General features: G+C 33.6%; 1 protein-coding gene across 16 annotated transcripts in view; it reads left to right on the forward strand.

The window, feature by feature from the left end:
* The window catches only part of SOX6 (SRY-box transcription factor 6), a 605,015-nt gene that overhangs the window by 95,859 nt on the left and 484,276 nt on the right, over positions 1-24,880 (forward strand). For all 16 annotated transcript variants that reach the window (XM_078058353.1, XM_078058351.1, XM_078058356.1 and 13 more), the window contains one exon: positions 22,346-22,417. The gene's annotated coding sequence lies outside the window, so the exon portion shown is untranslated. The remainder of the gene's footprint in view (positions 1-22,345; positions 22,418-24,880) is intronic.

The following is a 24,880-nucleotide window of genomic DNA, read 5'->3' on the forward strand; positions in this document are numbered from 1 at the left end:
AAAAGAACTAAAATATACTTTTGTGTATAACACCCTTGCATAAAACAAACTTGCTAAATTCACTTATTGATTATAATTGTCTGTAGATATTTTTAAATTTTCTACCTATACAATCATATCATTTCACATAATGAGTTTGATTTCTTCTTTTTTAATCCTTATACCTTGTATTTCTTTTTCTTATTGTATTCTTATTATTATTGTTTAAGGCTTCTAATACAATGTTGAGACTAGAAGTAGTGATGATGGGCATCCTTGTTGTATTCTCTATCTCAAAGGAAAGCTTTCAACATTTTACCATGAAGTGCGATGTATGATATCTGCTTAAAAATAATGTTTATTGTGCAGTAGTTGCAGTTGTTTGGTGCACCATTCTAAATATATCAATTAAGTCAAATTTGCTGATTGTATTATTTAAATCTTAAATATTTTTCCTGATTTTTTAGTCCAGATTATTTTATCATTTATCAAGAGAAGTATTTTAAAATCTTTACTCTGTGAATTTGTCTATTTTGCCTTGTATTTCTGCCAAATTAGCTAAATACTTTGAGACTACGTCATTAGATTCATACAAATTAAGAATCATTACATGATTCTTATAACAATATATGTTTTATATATATAAAAATATGTATTTGGTGGACTGTCTCTTTTATTCTTAACTATTACCTTTATCCCTAGTAATGTTCTTTGCCTTTAAGTCATTCTTGTTTAATAGTATTCGAGTTTTCTTTTGGTAGTGTTTGCATGTTATATTTTTAAAATCTGTTTACTGTTATTTTTTTCTTATTTTCTTATGTTTTATAAGTGTCTCTTATAAACCACATATAAAAAGGATTTTATTTATTTAATTTTAAAAATTCTTTTTATTTTTTAAATTAAAAAAAAAATTTAATTTAAATTCCAGTTAGTTAACATACAGTGTAATATTAGTTCCAGGTGTACAATATAGTGATTCAACACTTCCATATTTTATTTAATTTTTTAATTTTTAAATTTTTTTGCATTTTTTAAATTTTATTATGTTATGTTAATCATCATACATTACATCATTAGTTTTTAATGTAGTGTACCATGATTCATTGTTTGCATATAACACCCAGTGCTCCATTCAATATGTGCCCTCTTTAATACCCATCACCAGGCTAACCCATCTCCCCACCCCCTTCCCCTCTAGAACCCTCAGTTTGTTTCTCAGTCCATAGTCTCTCATGGTTCGTCTCCCCCTCCAATTTCCCCCCTGTTCATTTAACACTTCCATATTTTAACCAACTTTTTTTTTTTTTTTTTTTTTAAGATTTTATTTATTTGTGAGAGAGAGAATGAGAGACAGAGAGCATGAGAGTGGGGAGGGTCAGAGGGAGAAGCAGACTCCCTGCTGAGCAGGGAGCCTGATGTGGGACTCGATCCCGGGACTCCAGGAACATGACCTGAGCCGAAGGCAGTCGCTTAACCAACTGAGCCACCCAGGCGCCCCAACACTTCCATATTTTAAAATTGGAGTATTGGTTCATTTACATTTAATCTCTGAACATCCTGTGTGTTGTACTTCCAACTCTGGCATGCCCTGAACTCCAACTGCTTTGCTTTTCTCTTTATCACTTACCATCATCCAAAACACTATTCATATTAGTTGTTTTGCTTATCATTTGCCCCCCATTGGAATGTAAACTCAATGGATGCACGGACTTTTTTTGTCTATTTATTTATGTATTCACATCACTAAGTGGATAGGCATTCCAAAAATTTTGCCAAAATAATGACTCAATGAGTTATATTCCATATGTTCTTTTTGGAGATTTACAAAAATATTAATGTATAAAGAAGTTATACAGATACAAAATTTGTTCAATCAAGAATTTCCCAAGCTCTTACAATCATTGAATCTTACTGAAGTGTAACATCTATTACATCAGGAAGCAAGTGTTCTATAGAATACACTTTGGAAAAGATCCAGAAGATATGATTATTGAAGAAGTATTTCTAGTATTCATAGATTAGAGAGCCATTTAGAAGGTCTCCAGTTGGGGAGGCCGCTAAACTAGTGTTCATCTGGCTTGCTTCCTATTTTTGTAAATAAAGTTTTATTGGAATACAGCCACACCCACTTATTTGTGTATTGTCTGTCTTTTGCTCTATGAAGACAGAGTTGATTAGATGTGACAGAGATCCTATGGACTTCAAAACTTAAATCATTTACTATCCATCCTTTTACAGAAAATATTTGCTGATTCCTCCTAATAATAGTCAAAAAAATTCTTGAGCACTTCCTACTTTGTGGGCTCAACATGTTGCTAGACATTTTTATAGAGATAACCTCATTTAATTATCCTAAAAATCTTTTGAGGTAGGCAATATAATTATTTTTATTTTATAGATGAGGAAACTAAGATGCAGAGAAATTGAATAATTGCCCATGATCACACATTTAATAAGTGACAGAGACAGGGTTTGAACCTAGGTCTGACTCTTAGTCTTTGTTCTTTCTTAGTAAACTAGACTGCTTTCTGGTTCCTATTGTTCTACGGAGTGTGAAATAATGGAATAAATATTAAAGAAGATTAAAAACTCATACTGTGCAATGTAATTGTTATTCTAAGAGGTTAGCTATGCAAGCACAGCTGACTTTATTTTGAGGTTCTTTGTGCTTACAATTCTTGAACATAGCAATAGTAAATATTACATTCTTATAAAAATGTATATTTGCAGAATTGGGGTTTAAATAAGTAATTTCCCAGATATAATTTTGTATTTTTTACACACTCAACTATTTTAAGTTGGTTCTGATATTTAGATATCCATTTGTAATTTAGAAAACATCCTTCTTTCATTCTGATTAGTTTTGCATACAGTCTATCGTAATAGAAAGGATAGATTAAACATTTTAAGGTCAACCATGCCCATGGTAGTAACAGTTGCTACCACTTTTTGAGTGCTTAAGTGCCAGGAGACTGTACTTATTACATATAAAGTCATCTCATTAATCTTAGCAACAAAACTGTGAGGGAGAATACTATTATCACGTGTATTTTATAGATAAGGAAACTGAAATGACTTATCAAGGAAAAGGTAGCTGATTTACCTTACTCTGTACCTTCAGAGGAATATTGCTGATTCAAAGGAAGTTAGGTAATTCTACTGGCTACGTTAAAACTCTATTATATAATAGAGTAGACATACACCACATGAGCATTTTCCCATGCCATTACCTTGGATTCCAAATAAATGTTTTAATTACCATAATAATATTATGTCTTGTTTTGGACTATATTTTACTTAAACTTTCTCCTATTTTTGAATATAGGATATAGAACTCACATTACTAATTAAGGAGGTTTACTTGCATGGTAATTATAGGTAAAAAAAAAAAAAACCCTCTGAATGTTGGTCAAGATAATGACATTTGTGAGTGTGAACTCTGTACAAAATAGTAGAATTGCATACTTTTATCTGCCTCATTTACTTTTTCCAATGAAAGATGTTCAGCATTATGGAAATTTAGAAAAGTCCAAAAAGTAGAAAGAAAAGAAAGAATTTACTTCTATTCTCATACCTGGTTACAATCTTTGTTAACAGCTTAATAGTTCCTCCCGTCTTTTTCTTAAGCATCAGCTTTTATTTTTTTTAAAGTATGTGAATATAATTTATCCTTTTTTTGCTTCATATTATCACATGAGCTTTTATCCAGGATTCTATCGACATGGACTCTACATAAAAAAATTTTTTTTAAAAAATATTTTATTTATTTATTTTGACAGAGAGAGAGAGACAGTGAGAGAGGGAACACAAGCAGGGGGAGTAAGAGAGGGAGAAGCAGTCTTCCCACGGAGCAGGGAGCCCGATATGGGGCTTGATCCCAGGACTCTGGGATCATGACCTGAGCTGAAGGCAGACTCTTAATGACTGAGCCACCCAGGCGCCCCTCTACATAAAAATTTTGATAACCATAAAATATTTATGCTTAGTGAGTGGACTATATTTTACTTAAACTTCCCTTATTTTTATTTTATTTTATTTTATTTTTTAAAGATTTATTTATTTATTTATTTGACAGAGAGAGAGACAGCGAGAGAGGGAACACAAGCAGGAGGAGAGGAAGAGGCAGGTTTCCCGCTGAGCAGGGAGCCTGATGCGGGGCTCGATCCCAGGACCCTGGAATCATGACCTGAGCCGAAGGCAGACGCTTAATGACTGAGCCACCCAGGCGCCCCAAACTTCCCTTATTTTTAGATATAGGTTGCTTCAAATTATTATTGTTGCTGCTATTTTATCTCTTTTTTTTTTTTTGTATTTTATTTTTTTGCGGGGAGAGGTAGAAGTAGAGGGAGAGAGAATCTTAAGCAGGCTCCATGCCCAGTGCAGAGCTGGACATGGGGCTTGATCTTACAAACCTAAGATCATGACCTGAGCTGAAATCAAGAGTCGGACACTTAACTGACTGAGCCACTCAGATGCCCTTCTTTTGCATTTTAAATTATAAAAGTGTAATCATGCTTATATCCAAATTGAAATATGTAAACATGTAAAGTGAAAAGTAAAGATCTTTGTCCCAGTATGAAGAACTTTCTGGGTATTCTTCCAGAATTTGTCTATGCCTGTGTAAGCACATTTCTGTCTACCCTTATTTTACATAAGTAGTATCTATAACCTGTCTCATTGGTTTTGCTCTTTTATGTGATGTTGGGATAAATATATTTGTGCAAAAATTATTTTTGTGTTTATGACTATTTCCTTAAGACACACTCTTAAAAGTAGAGCTGGATCAAAGAGATGGACAATTTGAAGGCTCTTATTAAATTTATACACTGCTGTTTTAGGAAGAGTATATAAATATTACAAAATAAGAATTTATTCTATCATTATAACTTCTACAAAGTGTATGGAAACCTGGCATGTTAATTTCCTAAAAACTTTTTATAAAGGCCCAATCATTTATGATATAAGTAAATAAATATATAATACAGGCATATCACATGTATATCTATATATGTTATGGGTGTAACATATCTATATACATATTTGTGCACATATAATATATATGCACACACTGAATTTGTTTAACCAGGGTGGGTCTGGTCATTTTTCCCACTTTAGACTTAGCATTGTTATTCTTACTCTTACTGATATTAGTTAGGATTATCTTTTTCAGCATCATTTTTTGAGGTTATAACTTGGTTTAAAAAAAGTTGTGTTTGAATCTTATTTAAATCTTTATCTTTAAATTTTTTAAATTTATTTTTTTAAATTAAAAAAAAGTTTTTGTTTAAATTCCAGTTAGTTAACATACAATATAAATTTAGTTTCAGATGTACAATATAGTGATTCAACACTTAGGTACAATACCTGGTGCTTATCACAACAAGTGTACTCCTTAATTCCCATCACCTATTTACCACCCCCCCCACTCACCTCCCATCTGGTGACCATCAGTTTGTTCTCTCTAGTTAAAAGCCTGTAAGGAGGGCACATGTTGTGATGAGCACTGGGTGTTATACATAACTAATGAATCATTGAAACTACATCAAAAACTAATGATGTACTATATATTTATCCATTCGTCAGTCATTGGACACTTGGGCTGTTTCCATAATTTGGCTATTGTAGATAATGCTGCTATAAACACTGAGGTGCATGTATCCCTTTGAATTACTTTTTGTATTTTTTTGGCAAATACCTACTAGTGCAATTGCTAAAGTCAACAACACAAGAAACAACCGGTGTTGGCGAGGATATGGAGAAAGGAGAACCCCCCCATGCTGTTGGTAGGAAGGCAAACTGGTGCAGCCAATCTGGAAAACAGTATGGAGGTTCCTCAAAAAGTTAAAAATAGAACTACCCCTTTAAATTTTTTTAAATAAAAAGCATTTTTTCTGATTATGCAAGAAATAAATGTCAATGTATACAAAAAATCCAGGCAAAAAAGAAGTAAGTAGAGAAAAAGAGAAAGTTTAATTTATAATCTTAATAACCTTTTGCTGCATATCCTTTCTTTTTGTATTTATGCATATATATGTATACATATATATAGATCTCAACAATCATAAATTACATTTTGCAGCATGTGTATTCTTTGTGTTTATATGTATACATACCTATATAATAATTTATATGTTCTTATATTAATGGAAAAATACATATGCTTCCTAAGCCTTCCCTCTCCACACCCCCCTCCAGTGACAATAGGCTGTAGATATCTTCCTTGTTGATAAATATGGATATATGCCACAATTAAATGACTGCATTATACTCTATTTTGTGGTTGTACTCTACTTATTCTAATATTGATGAACCTTTGGTTGTTTCCAGCTACTTGCTAGTATAAACAACACTTCAGTGAACATTTTTGTACATATGCCCTTTACCCACTTGTCCAATAATTTACTTAGGATAAAATAGAAATATAATTTTTGTATCAAAAAACATGTACATTAAATATTTGGATATATTAGAGAGGGCATTTTTTACTTACATGTTTTCATATTGTTTTAAGTTTTTTTCTACAAGTGATATAGCGAATGCAGAATTGTCAAATTGCCCTCCAGATAGTTTGTGCTATATTACATTCTCATCAGTGAATGGGAGTGCCATATTCCTCATGCTTATAAACATTAAATATTAACAATATTTTAAGTTTTTGCTAAAATGTTATTTTGTATTGAGATATTAATTGTATTATGTAGCATTTTAAAAATTGTGATATTGAATACATTTTTTAGTTTATTTGCTCTTTCCATTTTCTCATTTGTAAATATTCCCCTTATTTTTGTGGCCTATTTTTCTTTCTTTCTTTTTTTTTTATTGATTTAGGAGCTTTGAAGACTCTGTTTTGTTACCAAAAGTATACTTGTTTCAGTTTGTGGTTTATATTGTTAATAGTCTTTTGTTAATATAGAAGTTTAAAAATTTTAATGTAGTCAATTTTATTAATCTTTTCCTTGTTTTAATGTTATGCTTAGAAAGATGTTTCTTATCTAAAGATTTATAAATATAGGGGTGCCTGGGTTAAGCATCTGCCTTCGGCTCAGGTCATGATCCCAGGATCCTGGGATTGAGTTCTGCAACCGGCTCCCTGCTCAGCGAGGAGCCTGCTTCTCCCTCTCCTGCTTCCCTTTCTTGTGCTCTCTTTCTCTCTCTGTCAAATAAATAAATAAAATCTATAAAAAAACAAAGCTAATGATCCTCAATTAAAAAAATAAATCTAAAAAAAAAAAAACCAAAGCTAATGATCCTCAATTAAAAAAATAAAGATCACACAAATATAATCTTTATATTATGTAGTTTAAATTTTTAAAAAATATTGTTTTTAGTTTTTACATTCAAAAAATTCATCTGGAATTTAGTATAAAGTGGTAGTGATATAATGCATTTTTTCCCAAATGTCTACCTCTATTTATTGAATAGTTTATGATTTATTGAATAGTTTATTATTTCCCCACTGACTTGAAGTATCACTTATATAATATACTCTTCTATGAACTGTCATTTACTTCTAGATTTTCTGTTGTTCATTTATCTGCCTGTTATTCCTGTGCCAAAAATACATTGTTTTAATTTTTGTACTTGTGTAATATTTACATTAAGCCTTTTATTTTTATATTTTTTTAAAGATTTTATTTATTTATTTGACAAAGACACAGCGAGAGAGGGAACACAGCAGGGGTAGTGCGAGAGGGAGAAGCAGGCTCCCCGCGGAGCAGGGAGCCTGACGCAGGGCTCGATCCTAGGACCCTGGGATCATGACCCGAGCGGAAGGCAGACGCTTTAATGACTGAGCCACCCGGGCGCCCCTACATTAAGCCTTTTAAACCTAAAATATATTTAGGTTATTTTATTCTTGGAAAGAGATCAAACTTCTATATTTAATTTTTGAAATCACCTCAAACATAAATTATTTATTTGATGCAAAAAATAACATCCTTGACCTTAGAATATTTCTCTTTAAGTTTTGTAAGTTTTCATATGGTGTATATGATACACATGATAAAAAATTTCATTTTTTTTTTAGAAGAAAGACTCTTCTGTCCAGTAAAATTGTTCTGGGGAGATGCTCTGAGGTAGAAGATGCAAGGAGACTTTGAATTATAGGCTGATATGTGGACTTGGCATAGTGCCTGTCCCAGAGAACTCTGGTGGTTGAAGCACAGGAGTAGGATCAGAGTACAGAAGTGGTGGGATTTAGAATCTTTTAAAAGAAGCTCTTTTAGCATCCGGACCAATAGGTTTTCAAAGGCCTAGGTTCTGAAATGTAAAGGAATGCTGTTTAAATGAAACAAGGACAGTGCACTAGCTTTGAAACCAGAGATTATGAATTTGAGTGCCAACCCTCCCAACTCACTACCTTTGTGAATATCTAATCCCACTGAGTTTCAGTTTTTTCACTTATAAAATGAGGATAGTAATCCCATCACAAAGTAATTATGAGGGTTTAATGAGAAAATAAATATCAGTTGAACAATGGTTGGCCTATAGAATTTACTTCATAATGCCTGGTCTTCTTTTTTTATTGAGAATTCTGCAGAAACAAGGTTGATGGGGATAAAATTTAAGGCTGGGATTTGAGTCTTGGAGAGCTCTGTGGATTTATTTCATCTCTGCACATTAAAAAAGACAGTGGTTTTTGTCCCAGTGCTAGCATGAGAACATTAATGTAGGAAAATGAGAATTATGTAGTGTGTAGCAGGGTATTTTCCCTATGTACACACACACACACACACACACACACACATACACACAGAGTACTAGCGGTCTCATCATGGATCTCAGAAAAAGAAAGGGAAATTAGGAAAATTCCAGGACAAGAAGATATAGAAATTGGTAATTAACTGGAACTGGGGGAGATGGGAAAGTGCTGGCATTGGAGAAATGTATTTAAAAATCCAGTTATTTACCCCATTTCCATTTTGCAAGGTGCCTTTTATCAAATGAGTTAAGTGGGAGAGCAAAATATCAAAACTGGCATATTAGGAGAGACATGAATGCCAACTATCCCATTCTACAGAGGAAGTAAAAGGAGACATTTATGTTCCTCAAGAATGAACATAAATCCAGTGATTGGAAACTCTGAAAATGAAAGTTCTGTTATCAATTTGTCATATGGTCCTAAGTGAGTTATATATCCATTTCCTTGTCTGTAAACTAGGGTGCATCTCATTCTGGTATCTGTAATATTTTTCATTTAGCAAAAGAGGTAATTTCTGATAGATGCCAGGTGGGATCTTGTCTGGATTTTACAGTGTAATCTTTAAGTTGTTATGAAGAATATGCAGCAAAAGGATAAGGGTCTTTCTACATGATTCTCTTCATTTGCTTCTGTGTTTTTGAGGAGAGTGAGCAGAAGACTTAATAAGGTCTGAGAAGGACTAATCTATAATGTGTGACTGAGCTCCCCATGGGTATGCAGTGTGTAGTTACTGAGTTTGATGACGGGGTAGCGTTGCCAAGGACACGGCTCTCAGGTCATGTATCCTTGAGACATTCTTCTTTAAAACATGGGTGGTTATATTAGCTACCGGGCCATTGGTGTAAGTTGTGACTTGGGCATATTTCAAGGAAAAAGCAAAAATAAGAATACATTTATAGAAGACATTTCCATCTAGCATGTTCATGTCTCTAAACCTTACTAAACCTTTGGGAGCTAGATAATGATATCTCCATTTCCTATGCATATTATATATATATATATATATAATATGTATATATATATATAATATAAAAGATATATATATATATATCTTTTTTTTAAAAAGATTTTTAAAAGATTTTATTTTTAAGTAATCGCTATACCCAGTGTGGGACTTAAACTCACAACCCTGAGATCAAGAGTCACATGCTCTACCAACTGAGCCAGCCAGGTGCCCCTCCTATGTGTATTCTTTATTTCAGAAAAGATTATTTAGCTTTATAATCCATTTTCTTCACCTAACAAATCTCACACAAAATTAATTATTTGTCTCCTTTACTAGATTTCTAACTTCTCTAAGTTACCAACTCTATTTATTTTTGTTTTTTTAGTACTTAACATACTGTGTGGTGCAGAGCAAACAGTAAATGATGAATAACTGATTTATTCTAGGAATCAGGACTCTTAGATAATTAGCCATAGTCACCAGATCTTTATTTTTCTCTTCTTTTAGCATCTCTTCCCCTTCAATTTCTATCATGAACTGAGCAATGCTTAAAAAGTATAAAGTGCTGTATACATGCTATGTAGCAAGTTAAGACCATATTGACTCTGAACTCACATGAATTGTTCTGGTCTGAATCCAGTTGATAATGCAGCTGTTATTTTTATAATCTTATCCTAAGTACATATTTGCACAACAGGCGGTGTCAACTCATCTAAGTAACTTGGTGTTACTTGCCTGATACATTAAATTATAGAGCTCCATTACTGAAGTCATTATTTGTGGTTAAGAGGGAGTGGTACTGAGAATGGTAACAAGAAGAGTTTTTTTAATATGAGTATCAAACTGGACCCTCTTTAGATGTCTTTAAATTTATCTTGATTTAACTATCTAGAAATGCAAAGAACAGTCCTTCCTCCTTCGTCTATTAGTTTACTCCACAGAAAATAGTACGCTGATTTAAAAAAATGTGCGGGCTTAAAAATTAGTACTTTTTGCAAGCTTTTGTTAAATGATTGCTTTTAAAATGTTCTGACACTTTATTTTGTGAGCAGAACTCTGGAGAGAAAACTCAGCAGGGATGGAATCCTTTTCCTTTTTCTGGGTATGATAATGCACTGCAAATGTTGAGACTATTCTAACTATAATATTTATCTTACAATGAATCCAAATTGTCAGTTGCTAGAGATCTGGAATTGTGCTTTATTGTTCTTTATCCCTAGAGGTTCCAATTCATGTTATGCATCCTGTGGGCTCTCAGAAATGTTAATTGAATTGCTGGAGAATTGCTTGTATCATTCTCAAATTAAAAAAAAAAAAGTACAACATCCTGCAATAACTAAGACTTAATTTTTAAGTTAAATTCCCTTGTCTAGCTTCTAATTCTCCTTACATTTGAGAAAATATTTTATTTTATTTTATTTTAAAAAGAGATTTTATTTATTCATTTGAAAGAGAGAGAGTGAGTGAGAGAGAGATAATGACCAGGGGGAGGGGGGAGAAGCAGACACCCCTGCTGAGCAGGGAGCTGATGCGGGGCTTGATCCCAGGACTCTGGGATCATGACCTGAGCTGAAGGCAGTAACCTAACCAACTGAACCACCCAGGCACCCCAAAAATATTTTATTTTTTAAAAACAGGAATTCCAAAATCATTGAGAATCTTTTCCATAAGATAAAACGTTTAATAGAGTTACAAGATTTTTGTTTATACACAAAAGTTTTTGTGAGCTTACCCACATTTAACACAGTTGCCCATTAGTCCAGCAGTAACTGAATTTTAGTGTGCATAGGAATTACCTGGGGGCTATGCTTTAAAATAGATTCCTAGGCCATACTCTCAGAATTGTGGAATCAATAGGTTTGGGTGGGACCCAACAATCTTTTTTAAAAAATTAATTTTAATAAGCATCCCAGGTGGTTTTGATATAGGGAGTCTGAGGATTATGGTTTGATAATCATTTTTTTCTCCAGCCTACTCACACAAGTCTTTCCCTGTCTTCTGTTATTAAACTGATACCATGTATGTCTGAAACTAGACAGGCCACAAGAAAAAAAAAAGATATATTAAAGAACGCAATAATATATGTTATTTCCAAGAAGGATATTTTGCTAAGAAAAACATGGGATGTGAAAGAAGTCATGAAAGAGAACAAGTTTACTAAGTGAAAAGTTCTAAAATATATTCTGAATGTCTTTTTGGCCCACTGCTTATTTTTTGTTTGATTCTGGTCAAATGACCTTGCTGCCTTATGTTGTGTTTATGAATTTTTTTTATAGTCAAGACTTCAAAATACAAGAGTTTTGGGGATTAAGTTACACGGTGATTTTATAAATAGGTTTTGGAAGTTTGTGGTCTATATTTTTGTCTTGGTTCATAGCAGTAAGCTGCTTTTGTAAAGTATAAGACATGCACGCTTCTTCTAAATAATCTCATTCATTTTTCATGTAGACACAATTTTTATACTGATTATCCTTGTTCACAGATAGATCTTCTTGAATTGTTATTTCAGGAGAGCAGTAAGTGTTGGCAGTTGTGAAAACATGTCAAACTTAGGCAATTTTACCTCTGATTATCTGTTCTGCTGCACATGTTGGTAGAGGTGAACTGGTGGGCCTAGAAAATGCAGCATTAATTTCTCTTCTTCTGACCCAGAAATACCTTAATCTGACCATTTACAATGTGTTGAAATAGGTTTAGGAAATGTTACATTAAAGTGTAAGCATATACTTCCCAGTGGATGTGGATAAAATGTAAAATTGTAAAATCTTAGAGTGGTAGGGACTTTCAGAGGAGAACTGGTGTAGTAGTTCTTGAATACCATCTACAGCGAGGCTGGCTTTAACAATCACCTGTAGAGCTTTTAAAAAGTGGAGACTCCAGGCCCACTCAAGGAGATTCTCATTTAGTAAGTCTGCAGCAGGGCCCAGAAATTCAAACTTTCTAAAAGCTTTCTAGGCAATTATAATCAACTAAGTCTCATTGTAGGAATTCTTTCTCCAATATCGCCGGTAAAGGGTCACCCAGCTTTCACTTTGACAACTCCAGCACCAGATTTCTATTTTGTGGGGCAACTTATTCCATTGCTTTTCTTTTCCTTTTCATTTTTTTGGTTTAATTTTTAAATTTAAATTCTAGTTAACATATAGTGTAATATTTGTTTCAGGAGTAGAATTTAGTGATTCATCATGTAACACCCAGCGCTCATCACAACACATGCCCTCCTTAATACCCATCATCTCTTTAACCCATCTCCCTGCCCACCTCCCTCCAGAAATCCTCATTTTGTTCTCTAGTTGAGAGTCTGTATTATGGTTTGCTGCTCTCTTTTTTCCCCCCTATGTTCATCTGTTTCATTTCTTAAATTCCACATTTGAGTGAAATCATATGCTATTTGTCTATGACTGACTTATTTCACTTAGCATAATATACTCTAGCTCCATCCACGTCATTGCAAATGGCAAGATTTCATTCTTTTTTGATGCCTAAGTAATATTCTATTGTGTATGTGTGTATATATATATATATATATATATATATATATATATATATATATATACATATACAACTTCTTCTTTATCCATTCATCAGTTGATAGACATTCGGGCTCTTTCCATAATTTGGCAATTGTTGATAATGCTGTTATAAACATTGGGGTGCATGTGTCCCTTTGAATCAGTATTTTTGTATCCTTTGGGTAAATAACTAGTAATGTAATTGCTGGGTCATAGGGTAGTTCTATTTAGAACTTTTTGAGGCACCTCCATACGGTTTTCCAGAGTGGCTGTACCAGTTTGCATTCCCACCAACAGTATAAGAGGATTCCCCTTTCTCTGCATCCTCACCAACATCTGTTGTTTCCTGTGTTGTTAATTTTAGCCATTCTAACAGGTGTGAGATAGTATCTCATTGTAGTTTTGATTTGTATTTCCCTGTTGATGAGTGATGCTGAGCATCTTTTCATGTGTCTGTTAGCCATCTGGATGTTTTCTTTGGAAAGATGTCTATTCATATCTTCTGCCCATTTCTTAACTGGATTATTTGTTTTTTGGGTGTTGAGTTTGATAAGTTCTTTATAGATTTTGGATACTAACCCTTTATCAGATATGCCATTTGCAAATATCTTCTCTCATTCTGAAGGTTGCCTTTTAATTTTGATTGTTTCCTTCACCGTGCAGAAGCTTTTTATATTGATGAAATCCCAGTAGTTCATTTTTCCTTTTGTTTCCCTTGCCTCCAGAGACATGGATAGTAAGAAACTATAGCCGATGCCAAAGAGGTTGATGCCTGTGTTCTCCTCTAGGATTTTGATGGTTTTCTGTCTCACATTTAGGTCTTTCATCCATTTTGAATTTATTTTTGTGTATGGTATAAGAAAGTGGTCCAATTAGATTCTTCTGTATGTTGCTGTCCAGTTTTCCCAATACCATAGCTTCTAAAGATTTGTCTGGACTGAGCTAAAATCCACCACATTTTAATTCTCACCCACTAGTATTGTTCTTGCTTTTGGGAAGAAGAAAGATAAACTAACCTGTAATCAGCATTTACCATATTACACTCACTGTGCTAGATACTACCTCTTTGTTGGCTTGAAAATATTAAACTGGATACAATGGAATCTTATTCAGCCATCAGAAAGGATGAATACCCACCATTTGCATCGACATAGGTGGAACTAGAGGGGATTATGCTAAGTGAAATAAGCCAAGCAGAGGAAGACAATTATCATATGGTTTCACTCATATGTGGAACATAAGCAATAGCATGGAGGACCATAGGGAAAGGGAGGGAAATCTGAAGGCGGAGAAATCAGAGAGGGAGACGAACCATGAGAGACTAAGGACCCTGGGAAACAAGCTGAGGGTTTCAGGGGGGAGGGGAGAAGCAGAGGGGGTAACAGGGTGATGGGTATTAAGGAGGGCATGTGTTGTGCACTGGGTGTTATATGTAATTAATGCATCATTGAACATTACATCAAAAACTAATGATGTACTATACAGTGGCTAACTGAACATAATAATAAAAGAATGTTGTAGGTCAAGCAGGAAAAATTAGTCATTTTATTAATTCTTGCCCCTTGAGTATAGTGTCTAACACTTTGTGACGAAATGGGAAGTATACATTTCTTGAGGAAAGTCACATGTATGACTGAGTTATAAGCTAAACTATCTAATTTTTTTCTTAGAACCTCATTTTTACTTGAAAGAATGGCCAAAAGACACACAGTGGTTATTCAGATAGCTGCTTGGCAGACATAGTCTCAAAAATAAACAAAGTGAACCAGCTGGCCATTTTAAGAAAAGCAACTGACATTGCTGTCAATAATAAAATTTGAGCTTTCAAGAGAAAATTAATAGTTTGGAAAACTTGTATCTACCATCATGAGCTTGATGACTTCCCAATAGTTAAAAACTTTTCTGATAAGATTGTTGATGATATTAACAAATGTGATTTTTAAAAAATTGAATAATCATATATGTCAATGCTTTGAAAATCTGTACAACTCAGTGAACTGATATTTCCAAATGAACCAATGCATGAGGCTACAGAATCGTGCAGGGGTAAAAGATGCATTTAATAAAGATCAGTGGGTTTTAGAAGTAACAGAATACAAAAAGTTCATTGATACTCAGTTTTCAGATTTCATATTGCAATTAACCTTTGAGAAACTATTACTTGTCAAGTTTTGATGTAAAAAAAGAATAGCTACAATTACCTGGAAAGGTGATTGAAACACTCTTCCTCTTTCCAACTTTGTATCTATGTGAAGATAGATATTTTCCACATACTTTCACCAAACCATCACAGTGGACTGAATGCAGTAGTACTTATGAGAGTCCAGTTGTCTTTATTAAACCAGGCATTTAAGAGATTTGCAAAAATACAAAACAATTCCAGCCTTCTAATTTTTTTTTATTTTGGCAAATATGCTTGTATTTTAAAAGTATGTTATTTATGTTACTATGAAATAGGCTTATCATCAAATGATTATTATTTAATAATTTATTTTATTTTAAATGAATAACTGATTTTTTCCCTCAGATTTAGTTTCTAATACAATAAATATTGATAAATGTGACCGTAACCCTTTGGGATTTTCAATAATTTTTAGAAATGTAAAGGAGTCTTAGACCAAAGAGTTTGAGAACCACTGGGATAGATGGTCTCTAAAGTTCATTCCAACTAACCATCTTTAGAGCATGCAACCATTCTAATGTAACATGGTTTCTGTAAGATTTCTTAGCCATTCTCTTCTGAATGCTTGTCAATGTCCCTTCTAAATTGTAGCTCTCAATACTGAAATCATATTGAAGATGTAGATTGAACAGCAAAGAATACATGAATAGGCTACTAGAAGTAGCGTTCAATAATAACTATCTTTGGAAATCTTTAAGAAAAGGGGAAATTCCTGTTTCTTTGAGGAAATAAGTCCTTGTTCCAGGAAAGCAGAGTGTTGAACTAGGTAGCATTTTAAGTTGTCCTCCTTGACACCTCAGAAATACTCTTACTTTTGCATTAGAAGATATAAATGTCAGTAACTAAACCCTCATTTTACATTCACTATTGTGATGTTCTTTATTAGCATTTGCATTGAAAAAAATTGGGCATTAGCTTGGTATCAGTTCCTTCGAAAGTTGAATTTTACATTTCACTTTTATAGTTAATTCAAATTCTATGTAATTTAGTATAATTAAGAAGAAAAGGAAAGATAAGAATTATGGAGTTCAAGAAATATGGCTTTAGCCTACAAATGCTATCTATAAACAGCAAAAGTGATAATAATAGTAAAGAAGTTTTTACATTTAAAAAAAAATGATGCAGTTTAGGGGAGAATAGCAGTTATAATGAAAAATAAAATCTCCAGGAAAACTTATTTGAATTGGCATATAGGATATTTTTTAATGCCTCTCAAATATTTATTTATTTATTTAAAATTTTATTTATTTATTTATTTAAGAGAGAGAGAGAGAGAGAGAGAGAAAGAAAGAGAGTGTACGCATTGGAGTGGGGGAAAAGGCAGGAGAAGGAGAAGCAGACTCCCTGCTAAGCAGGGAGCCCACCTTGGGGCTCTATCCCAGGACTCTGAGACTATGACCTGATCTGAAGGCAGATGCTTAACTGACTGAGCCACCCAGGAGCCCCCTCACTAATTTTTATTTTGATGTATGAAAGATCAGGCACTGATATCTTTTCAAGTTAGTTGAGAAAATAAATGCTTTAAAGGGAGTTGTTTTAACTCAGTGCCTCATTATGTATGACATTATTAAATCAATGATTCCGTATGTTAAAAAAAATTAATCTTTGACCTGAGTTTTAAATATGCAGTAGCTATAATTTAATGTAAAGATGAACAAAATTTTGTTACAGGTGTTTTTGGAAGCACTTCCGTACTTAAAAAAAGTACCTCAGAATCATTGTCTCTCAGGGTTGGAAGGTCATTTAATCCAACCACCCATTTGATGCTTGAAACTTCTTGCTAAATCAAATAATAATAATAATAATTAAAAAAGGATGGGAATAAAAAAAGAAATGGGTGTGGCTTAGAGACAGCTTTAAGCAAGATTTAAAAAATCTAGTTTGAAAGCTCTTAGAGTGTAATTATACAGGGAGGTGGCAGTGTTTTTATTTGCTATTTACTTTTGATCTATTACCTTTTTTTGGTAGAGTGAGACATGCTTTTGTGAAAATGTTTATGGTTTCTTGACTTGATGTCAAAAGACTTGTTTGAAGTTGCCTTGTAATTCAGAGGTTTTTCTTTTTGTAACTAGTATTAGTATTTCGCTTTGGCTGCCAGAATAATAGCAAGTTAGTCTGGATTTAGGGGACTACTTTTGAATAGATAATATACTGAATTTTAGAAATAGCTTTATTGTTTGTGTACAAATTAGACATGTTAAGTATAAAAAATCTAAATAACACCAACTTATAAGAATAAGAAAATAAAAATAAGCCTATATCTCACTCAATGTTAACATTTTTGCTAAATTGAACATTACTTTGTGAAACTTGCATGTGCACGTGTGTGTGTATGTACACATATTTGATTTTCTATAAATTGATTGGTTATTATACATGTAGTTTTCAAATTCAACAATACATTTTGGCCATCTTTTTATATCAATAAATATACATTTATATCAGAATTTTTAATGATTACAGAGTAGTGTTATATGTATGTATCATAATTTGCTTATCTGGTTAGTAGGTTATTTCCAATTTTTGGCTGTTATAAAAATGCTGTAATGAACATACATATTATTTATTTATATATAAGTTTTTGTGATTAGTTTCTTAGGATAATTTTTGGAAGTAGCATTGCAAATTCAAAGGATATTGACATTAAAAATTTTAACATTAACTCTCAAATTACCATTCAGAAAAGTTGTACCCAGTTTACAATCTCATCAATGGTATATGAAAGTGTTTTTTTCCCCACACCCTCACTAATACTAGTTTTTGTCCAGTTTATAAAATATTTTGCCAATATTTTAGGTGAAAATATTTTATTTATATTTCTTTGATTATTAGGTAGATTATACACATTTTTGTGTTATTGGACATTTGTATTTCTTCATTTGTACATTTCCTCTTTGTATTCTTTTTTTTTTTTTTTAAAGATTTTATTTATTTATTTGACAGAGAGAGAATGGGAGAGTGGAGAAGCAGGCTTGCCACTGAGCAGAGAGCCCGATGTGGGGCTGGGGCTCGATCCCAGGATCCTGGGATCATGACCTGAGCTGAAGGCAGATGCTTAACGACTGAGCCACCCAGGCGCCCCTATTCTTTTTTTTATATATATATTGAAGTGCTTGTAACAATGCACTTTTTATTTAATAAATTAAGGATGTACAAAAGATTTGACAGAGAATATGAACCATGTCACCGCCAAGGTCAGATGTAATAGTCTGTGGCCCAGGTTGAATTATTGATAGTTTTAAGAATCCTTGAGGGGAAAGACCATGACCTTTAAAAAAAAAGTTTATCTATCTACCTATCAATCAATTGAGATATAATTTACATATAATACTGTGTTAGTTTTAGGTTTACAACATAATGATTTTACTTATTTAAAAAAATGTTCATGTTCATATTGTCTGGTACAGTCTCTCACCCATGGTCATCATTTGCTGAATGAATGAATGAACACACAGAGTAATGGGACAGTCCATGGTGATTGGGTGTTCTGAGGATTCATTCTCCTAAACAGATTGTGATTTTCCAGAACAGATGGTAATTTGCTCTGGCATTTTCTTCTCTATCTTTTTAGGTTTGTGCTGCCCTCAAGACCAAAGTGGTCACTTTTATTTTGGAAATGGCCTAAACTTTCTAGGTCTTAAAGAAGTAACTTACTTCAAATTGTGTGTTAATTTTTGTGCGTTAATTCTTAACTCTTCTCCCATCATAAAATGTTACTTGTTTATTCCTAAATTGTCTGCAGGAGGAAATACCTTAAAGTCTTCTTTTTTATAACAATGAACTGTGTGATTTTAGAAGCTTATGTTTTTTATTTATTTTTATTTTTTTAATTAATTTATTTTTATTAACATATAATGTATTATTTGTTTCAGGGGCACAGGTCTGTGAATCATCAGTTTTACACAATTTGCAGTGCTCACCAACATACTCTCCCCAATGTCCATCACCCAGCCACCCCATCTCTCCCACCCCGCTCCACTCCAGCAACCCTGTTTGTTTCCTGAGATTGAGTCTCTTATGGTTTGTCTTCCTCTCTGGTTTTGTCTTGTTTCATTTTTTCCTCTTTTCCCCTATGATCCTCTGCCTTGTTTCTCAAATTCCACGTATCAGTGAGATCATATGATAATTGTCTTTCTCTGATTGACTTATTTCGCTTAGCATAATACCCTCTAGTTCCATCCATGTCATTGCAAATGGCAAGATTTCATTTTTTGATAGCTGCATAATATTCCATTATGTATATATATGTATACACCACATCTTCTTTATCCATTCATCTGTCGATGGACATCTAGGCTCTTTCCAGAGTTTGGCTATTGTGTGAAGCTTATGCTTTTTAAATTGTTTGTTCCGAAATTCACCAATAGTGTAAGACAGTTGATAATGAGATTCAGAGTTGCTTTTAACATATGTAGTAAGACTGCATTGATATGACAAATGAGAATTATTGACTTCATATTGATGTATATTAGAATATTATTTGCCCTGAATGTCTAGAATCTGATTTGTTCCAAATTTCAAGTATTTCCAGAGTTAGAGATCTTAACTCCTAAAGAGTCCAATGATTGACAAAATGAGATATATGTCAGCCACAATATTTTTGGATGCATTTTATTTTATCCCCCATCATTTAAATGCAAATGAAGGAATGGGATATATTGTGTATTTTGCATAATTCCAATTCATGCCTTTAAAGGAATAGTTGCCAGAAAGACAAGGTGTGATTATTTTTATAATATGTAAGTATTGGATTCTCCCAGAGTTTATGCTTTTGGATATATAGCATTTTGCTATAGATTTAATTGTGGATAACTTCAAATTATAATTTACAACTCAGGACAGGATAAAATGTAAGAATAGCTTATATCAAAAAAAAAAAAGGGGCGCCTGGGTGGCTCAGTTGGTTAAGCGACTGCCTTCGGCTCAGGTCATGATCCTGGAGTCCCTGGATCGAGTCCCGCATCGGGCTCCCTGCGGCAGGGAGCCTGCTTCTCCCTCTGACCCTCCCCCGTCTCATGTGCTCTCTCTCTCTCTCATTCTGTCTCAAATAAAAAAAAAAAAAAAAAGAATAGCTTATATCAGAACAAGTATTCTTTGCTGGCTTTCAATAGTACACAGAGTGTGTCCACATAGTGTTATGTAGTGTCCCAGATAAAATTGTTCTCTTGGATCTGAAAACATCAGAAAGCTGTGAGGAAGAAAGGGTGTTATACCAAAAATAAATTCAGAGCTACCTTCCCTGGCTAGACTCTTCTGTACTTCTTGCATCCATGGAAGTAGGCATCATAGAATTGTTGGAAACTGGTGAAACTGGAGTGAAGTAGGCCCGAGGCACCATTCTTTACAAAGAGAAGGAGGTCTAGGGGCGCCTGGGTGGCTCAGTCATTAAGCCTTTGCCTTTGGCTCAGGTCATGATCCCAGAGTCCTGGGATCGAGCCCCACATCAGGCTCCCTGCTCCGTGGAAAGCCTGCTTCTCCTTCTCCCACTCCCCCTGCTTGTGTTTCCTCTCTCGCTGTGTCTCTCTCTGTCAAATAAATAAATAAAATCTTCAAAAAAAAAAGAAGAGAGAAGGAGGTCTAGTGAAGAAACCTAATAGGTGTATTAACCATCAATACATAAAACTGTCCAAATGCCCAGGACTTTATTGTCTATAAATCCTGACTGGAGGGGTACCTGGGTGGCTCAGTCATTAAGCATCTGCCTTCAGCTCAGGTCATGATCCCAGGATCCTGGGATCGAGCCCCGCATCAGGCTCCCTGCTCAGTGGGAAGCCTGCTTCTCCCTCTCCCACTTCCCCTGCTTGTGTTCCCTCTCTCACTGTGTCTCTCTGTCAAATAAATAAATAAAATGTTTTTAAAAAAATTCCTGACTGGAAAATTATCTGGGCCACTTAGGCAAAAGCATATTATAGGAGCTGGGGAAGGGCTGAGTTAGATATTTATTTCATATCTCAATTTCAGATGCCTAATTCATTTGCGCTATGTAAATATAACGTTGGAAATAGTGTTTCCTACAAATGATGTTGATCAAGATTCATTTTTTCCAGAATGAATTTTATTTAAATCTAGTTAGCTAACTAGCCAGGTTAGTTAATTAACCTAGATGTTTACTAGCTATATTTAAAAAATGTGGATTGAATAAAACTAATCTCTAAGTCTAGGAAAGTTTCTGACCTAAATTAGGAACTCAAGCTCCATTATTATTTTAAGTTGAACACTACTCATAGCCATTCTCACATTTTGGAAAGAATATGGCCTTTGCAACAAAGTTTCTTTGTTTTCATGGAACTAAAAATGTGCTGTATTTAGACCAAACAATAAAAATAAACTACCAAACTACCTTCTAATGCATGGGGGTTCTGGAGAGAGGAAACCATAGATATTTAGAGGCATAAAGTGACTCATTGTGCTAGTTAAAACTTTTTACAAGGCTAGCTCTGTGTGTTTGAGTTGCATCTGTTACCTGTTCAGCCAGAACTAAAGTGTGTGCAAGCAAAAGAATTTTGGATTGAATTGTGCCTTATACAGAATGCATTGCATATAGCCTGAGTGTCTAAATGTGTTCCATACCTTCAACAGGACAAAAAGTGCATCTTTTCATTTTTATTCTACCTGTAAGATATTCCTGTTGGATATATCCAAGATATTTTCTGTGAAGTGCATTCATTTTAACTTGCAGACATAAATTAAACTTGTTTTTTAAATGTAACTTGTAAGCCTCTATTCCCTTAAAAATTGTTTTCTTCCTTTTGTTTTTACTTATTGATACTTTAAACACCTACTTTACTACTGACTTTTTTTTTTAAAAACCATAATGGACAGAGATGTATTCCTAGAGGTAGAAGAGTGGAATAATTGTCTCTTTTGGTTATTATTATCTTGGAAAAAGCTGTTAGAATAGATGGGGACAACTGCCTGAGTTAAAACTAGTATAATTTGTAGACATAATGTATATACTCCTTTAATAAAACATATAAATGCAATTTACTTATATTTTTAAATTTCATTTTCTGTCTAACTTTCAGGTCACTTTCATGAATTCAAAGGCAATTTACCAGTGATTTCTGGGTGCTGGGGCTGATTTTTTGTCCGTATTTGTAAGTATTGGTTTATTTATTACTTTTCTCATTGCATAATGAAATAGTTACAGTTTATAAACAAGTTCTTAGTTCCTTTTGTGTGTGAATTTTTATTATTTTTTCTGTTACTTTAAGTGTTATTAGGTTTTTGTAAGTGCTTTCTTAAGAGGACTATAGAAATAGTACCAGCTGGTGAAAAAAGCCCCAGTTTATTGTGATTTCCAGTGAAATAACACAATGGCGGGGCCCGTTACAATAAGCTGGAAGAATAAATATCTTACTTTTTGAAGATGGGGCTCAATTATAGGAATGAATTACCTTAAAGGGGCTAGTCTATATACACATGAATAATTTACCCTGGTAACTTCTTACAGTCTTCTGGTTGTCTGGACTTGAAAAGTACTATGTGCCTGTGCACATAGAAAAGACATGAGATGATACAGAATTCAAAGAGCTGTCAGCACATGAGGAGATTATGTACTAAGGAGCCAAAGGCTTATTTAGTGAATGTATAATGTGTATCCAAATGGGGGTATTCCTGCTTTCTTCACCATCCCCAAAACACTATTAAATTTTAAATGATACTTGGGAGAACAAAGATACTTTTTTCTCAGAAAAGGCAAATTTCAAGAAAAAAATGGAATGAACTTGAATGATCAATTATAGTACTTTAAATTGATATATATTTATTAATATAGAAGTAGTTTAGAGTATGAGGCAGGTATTAAAAATGTCTGTGTACGTATAAGGCCATATTTAAGTAACTTGAGTTTAAAATATATTTATATGTGTATATTGTTGGAATCTAAGGAGCTCATATACATTTCATAGCAACAAAGACAGAGGAAAATTGTCCTCTGTTAGTGTACTCCTACAAGGGAGTTTTAGAGGACATACTTCCAGGAAAAGTATTTAAAAAAACCCAACATTATAAATTCGAGTTTAAGTTATTCAGTATTTAAGCAGAGCACAGTGAATATTTATTTAAAACCAGCTTTATCTTTCTTTTAGTAGTAGCATTGATTGGGACAAGCATTTTGAATCAACTTAAAAAATAGATGTGAATGTTTAATATAGTTTAATACATTTTGTATATATTTAATGCTTTATGAATGAGTACATTATTTTTATGGAGCTATCAATTCACATTTTATTATTTGAAGACTTAATTCTTATGTAAAACACAAAATATTAAACTGCATAGCTCCTTTGGATTAAATGTAAGCTTTTAATTTGTGCAAGGTATCATAGTGGGGATTAGGAGCTGAAGAAGATGGAGAAAGAAATGTAAAGTATCTTTGAAGGGCTCTCATGAAAAAGGATAATTCCAAGGAGTTGAGCTTATCCTATTAGAAATCTGAGTAAAAGGAAACAATTTTGAGTTGTTCAAATCTTATCTTAGTTGCTGTATCCTTTCTTTTACTTCCTTTCTCTCTTCTTTCATATCATTCAGTCATTTACTTTAGTAAGTTTTTAGGATGACTACATTTTTAAAATGACAAATACAAGATAATTACTGGCAATTCAACCAAGATGGCTTTTATTAAAGCATCAAAATATAGTTTACATTTCTCATTATCCAAAGGCCCTCTTTTCTGATTTCTTTACTCCTCCTTTGTGTTCCCCCTCCACCAGACATACATAGGCTAGCTTTGAATGGAGGGGATCCAATTAGCTGAGATTTTTTCTAGCGATCTAACAAAGAGGGAGACTAAAATTCGAAGAAGGGAATCTGTGGCTATAGTTTTCATGTGGCTATAGTTTTCATACGGTTATTTCTGGAGTTCAACATAAAAAAAAATAATCTTTTAGTCAGTTTTGTCTGATCACGTAGGCAGAAGTCATGCTAATCATTTAGGCCCAAGGTAATTGTTTTTCAGTCTTAAGAATTTCCATGTTAGTTTAGGGCATGGACTTTGTCGTTCCTAAATTTAGTGGTCTCAAGCTTTGTTAGGGCCATCTTCTAACTGTGGAACCTTCTTATTAAAGGACCATAGCAGGATTCTATGACTAAGATAAGTCAGATAAAATTAACATGGCATCCAGAATGCTTGAGTTCCCATTCCTTTCAATTATTGCAGAAACTGTCCACCACTTACACTGAATGATGAGGCAGCTAAAGCAATGGAAATATTTATCTAGTCTGGCCTAAGAACAAGCAAATAGGATCAGTGACAATGGCTTCTTTTAGGAACTTTAATTTCCATCCTGGAACTGCTTATTTGCTACATGATCTAAGGCAGAAAGTTATACCTCATGGCCATGGGAAGGTTTCTTAGTAAGGTGTGCAGAAGCCAGTCTGTGAGATAAGGAAGGTGGGATATTGTTTTGCACATCCATAATGAATGGGCCACACCAAGGGTGTGTGAGAACTGACTGGAATCTTACCTCCTCACATCAACTACCTGTGTCAGGAGAGGAAAACACTGTGAAGGAAAATGGTTATCTTCTCAGAAGCTGAAAGCATCTTATTCCATTTTT

The sequence above is a fragment of the Halichoerus grypus genome, chromosome 11 (assembly GCF_964656455.1).
Source record: "Halichoerus grypus chromosome 11, mHalGry1.hap1.1, whole genome shotgun sequence".
Classification (NCBI taxonomy): domain Eukaryota; kingdom Metazoa; phylum Chordata; class Mammalia; order Carnivora; family Phocidae; genus Halichoerus; species Halichoerus grypus.